Source organism: Gavialis gangeticus, unplaced genomic scaffold (assembly GCF_001723915.1).
Source record: "Gavialis gangeticus isolate Ggan-Ray unplaced genomic scaffold, GavGan_comp1, whole genome shotgun sequence".
In the NCBI taxonomy this organism is placed as follows: Eukaryota; Metazoa; Chordata; order Crocodylia; family Gavialidae; genus Gavialis; species Gavialis gangeticus.
This window is the reverse complement of record NW_017729002.1, coordinates 22,216,457-22,220,995: the sequence shown is the minus strand read 5'-3', so window position 1 is coordinate 22,220,995 and position 4,539 is coordinate 22,216,457.

Below are 4,539 nucleotides of genomic sequence, written 5' to 3'. Positions count from 1 at the left end.
GACTTTCTGAGTTAAGGTTAAAACTTGACTCACTCTCTTGGAACTGTTTGAAACTGAAAATCAGCTATGCAGCATCCACCATAACTTCTGCAATGGTCCCGTGTCCCTTCCCACCATATCACAAACCTATGTGTTTTTACCTAAGTGTATAAAGTATACTTTAATAGCTATGGTAACCATCTTATGGCATCATTTCTGGGCATCTTTAGGTGGTGTAAGCACTGAAGTCTTTTGGGGCATATGAATCTTGTTAAGGGGTGACTGAGGAATGTGGGGTGGAGCAGTGAGTACCCCTGCTCAGTACTTTGGATGGAGGATGTGACCAGCCACAGTCTCCAGCTCAGAATTGTGGTGTGCTTTAGAGGAAATACCTATGATTCTTACTGCCATTTAAGTCTCACTTAGGAAAAAAAGGGCTGTTTTTGAGTCATTTTAGTAACTTATAGTGAGGTAATGGTGAGTTCAGGGTTGACCAGCTAACCCAGGACTCACAGTATGAAACTTCATGCTGCATGGGGTTCTAGTATTGTTTCAAATGGGGCTACCCATGCAGCATGAAGTTTCATACTGTGAGTCCTGGGTTAGCTGGTCAACCCTGAACTCACCCCTCTCTCACTATAAGGAACCCTTTTCCTTAGTGTAAACAAGCCCCCAGCAGACACTTGAAGTGGAGGAGGGTTCTTCAATTGATGATTCATATCTGGCGTGTTGGGAGATATAACGGTTAATAATAAAACAGCTGCACTCTGTGTTCCATATTGGAAATTAGGAAGATGTGTTATGTAGCTATAGGGCAGATCATGAAGGGAAGACAGTGGGAACAAAAAACCAGTCAGATTTAAGACTTAAAGTACTTTGACTATCATTCTCCTAATAAACTGTAAAAAATTAAATACCAATATAAGATGATCTGCAAAGGAAACAAGAAAAAAATTATTGTGCACCCTTGTAAGGGGCTTATTCCTTAAGTCTGCATTTTTGCCACAAGGAAAACCAGTAGTATGGTTCTGGCTCTTATTTTTCATTTCTCCTCTGTGTGTATCTGTAGTTCAAGTTGTAAACTTACGCTAGATATATGATTGTATGTTCTTGTCTTCACATGCTTTAGATATTTTAAGCAGCTCTCATCAATATATTTCTACTAGAAAATAAAACAGAAAGCTAACTAAAACCTTTTGTGCCGTAATTAGTTGTTGCACCCCCACCCCTCCCCAAATTAGGACTTTTGTCTTGTCAAAGGCAGGTGCTTTCCCGTTTTTGCCATGCCAAGAAATCGTGCTTATCTTATTTATAAAATAAATCCCTGAAATTAAAAAAAAAAACAACCAGAGGAGGTTCATCTTGATTATTTTTACCTTATAATGTCTGGTCTTCCCTGGCTTAACTGGAGGCCTTGTGAGAAGAAGTGTTGGTTGTGGATTTCAAGCTTTCTCAGCCCATAGTTAAAGGAGTAGGGATGATTTTTTAACAAAGAGAGTTTTTCTCACAACTGTGTGTTCAGGCATTTGCATTAAACTGGTTGCTAACAGGAACAAACAAGGGAAACCAACTGAATAAAAATCACCCGCCTCTCAGTTAATTAGATGGTTAGCATTTCCGGTGTTTTAATACTAACAATGATCCATTTGTCCATAGAGGCATCCAGGGAAAACAAGGTGGACAAGGTCTGAATTACTAATGTAAGAACAAGTAGACTGTCCACCCCACCCTTTATACGCTATTACTTCTGTCTTTCTTAAGCAAAAAAAGTCAGACCTTCTTCATTTACTAAAAAGAAGCCAAAAGAAAGGAAGAAAAAAGTCATATTACTATTTTGTCTTCTGTAGGGTTCCTTTAACTTAAATTTTCCTGGTTTTTGATGTTAATAACTATGGAATTCTGATAAGTCTTTTTTATGAAGTGTATCACAGCCTTAAATTCCCTAATTAAATATTAGCTGTTACGTGGACTATGTCTGAACAATGGAACAAGGGAAAGGTAAAATGGGAGGACAATCTAGACAAAGTCCTCAGGTGAATAAATGAGGTTTTGCTCCTGTTACTCCACCTTCACCCACTGTGGGGGATGTTCAGGATGTCCCAATCAGTGTAACAGACCCTTGCTCTTGTGCTTGCTGGAAAGACACCAAAGTTTCTTCAAAGCGATGCCTGCAGTTACCATTAGGTCTAAGTCCTTGGATGAAGACAGTGGTGTTAAGCACGTTTTCCAAGCCTTTGCTTTTTATAGTTCTTGAACCTGGTGCTTTCTGCTAAGTCCTTCTTAGCCCTACTCCAAGCAAGGTGACTGTCCTATCAGACTAAGATAATGAAGAAGCCGTTGTGTACGAAGGCAAGAGGTAGCTGAAGAAATGGTATAATGTGAGCAAACCAATTAGGGAGCTTTTTTATAGTTTCCTTAGCAGGCTGGTGCGTCACAGAATGTCATAAACAGAAGTCAAATGGACGAATGGGGCATGAGCCCTCAACCTTTTCTGATAGCTATTTTTGGTGTGGGTTGTTAACACAAGAGTGTGATTGTGAGCGCTAGGATAAAAACTGGCTTGCTTTGTAAACAGGAGACTCTCCACTTTTGGAAAGGTACGTTGGAGGATCGGAGGTTCCAACGCCTGGTAGTAAACAATGGCCAGTGATATAGGGGGTGCACAGTACAGATCTTTACCTGGTTGTAATAGTCCAGTGATCTCCAATTGATGCCCTAACTTTGAGAGCCTTTTCTCCCAAAATATGACTGTGTGGAACAGGGTGAATCAGGTTTGAGAGTGAGGTCCAAGACCATGATAATGATTCCATAACATGGGGATTTATAATACTGACATCTTCTGCAAGCTGCTTTGTGATCTGCTGCTAAAAATGCCAGACAGATACAGTTACATACAGAAATGAGGTGTACAAAGAGGCAGAATACTGCAAATTAGCCTACTATGCAATACACCGTATGGGAAAAGAGGTTCAATGTATTTACAATATTCTGAGTCATTCTGTGTATTTCAATTAACTTGAAAATGGGAAGCCAGGTCCTGAAGTGGTATAAGTTTGTACAGTTCTACTGAAATAATCTTGATTTTACCCCAAATAAAGATGTGACCCTGTGCTTCTCAATGGAGAAACATGTTATAGATGATGACATACTTGGACATTATCTTGGATGAGGAACAGACGTGGAAAATCTCTGGAAAATGTTTCTTTAATTTTTTTAATGCATTCATCATCCAACCATTGATGATCAGTTTATGTCCTGTATGGTGCCCACAACTATCCAGCTAACTAGGTTTCTCTGCTTTCTTGAGGGTTCAGGAACATGACATGGTGAGAATTTGGCTCATACATCTACCCTCATTTCTTTACTTCCCCTGCTTTGGCCCTGGTGGGTGACTGGTTACATCATGCCTTTAGGAAGGAGTGACTGGCATGGGCAAGAATGTTCTTTCATGCTGTTAGCATGGGCCAGCTGTGTGTCCAATTTTTGGACCTTGTTCAATGTTGAAGTCAGTGTTGAGCAATGCAGGGGTTAAGGACATGAGAAGGGCTTGGTTCACTGTGTTGATGTACACCAGGCTCTGTGGGCCAACACCCTGAGCATAGAAGTTAGTGGGTACAAATCATGGCTGGAAGGTTTATATCTTTAGCTTCATTCCCCGCTATGGAAAAGGGAAGAGGAATGTTGGGAAGTTGTGACTGCCTTAACCCAGCTTTATATTAAGCCAGAATGTCTTAGGGCAGGGATGGCCAATTTGGCAGCCTCTGCGTGTAGCACGCAGCAGATCAGGAAAGGGGCAGGCAGCACAAAGGCAGTTAGAGTGGGAAGGAGAAAGCAAAGCAGCAAATCAGGCAGGGAACATGGAGAAGGAAGAAGAAAGCAGAGCTGTAGATCAGACACAGAGCACAGAGCTAGGAGCAGAAAGAGCAGCAGATTGTGAAGGGAAAAGGATTGGTGTGACACTTGGGGAGGACTCAGAGCTAATTTATGGCATGACTGCCAAAAAGTTTGGTCCTCACCATCTGGGGGTATGTCTACACTGTGTCTCCAGTACTCCGGTGGAGGGTTTTTCCTCAGCATGCCTCCAATAGCTCCTACTTGCATGTGCTAAACGCGAACTGTAGTGGTGAACCTGCTCCAGGGTCCTCTCCCATGGCTGCTCTTGAGACCTCTACCTCCAGCCATGGACAACAGCCATGCTCCTACAGCAGCTTCACCACTGTGATTCTAGATTTGGTGCTGGCAAGGTGAGAGTGGGTGTAGAGGATGTATTCAAGAGTGACTCCAACATGGGGTGTGCTCCAGACATACCTTTAGAGCACATCCAGAGAGAGAGGTGCTGCTTTTAAACTGGAGTGATGCTCTAAAAGAGGTCATGACCTCACCTGCTGAAGGTAGTGACATAGCTCCAGCCCAGTAAGTTGCTATATTTTCACAACCCCATGCTGGAATTTTGCCCATGGGAGAAGTGTCAGTTATCATTTGGTTTGACCGGTGCCTTGGTTACATTCTAGTTGTGCATATGCCAGCAAAATGGGGTCAGAGGGGCAAGCTGAAGTGCTC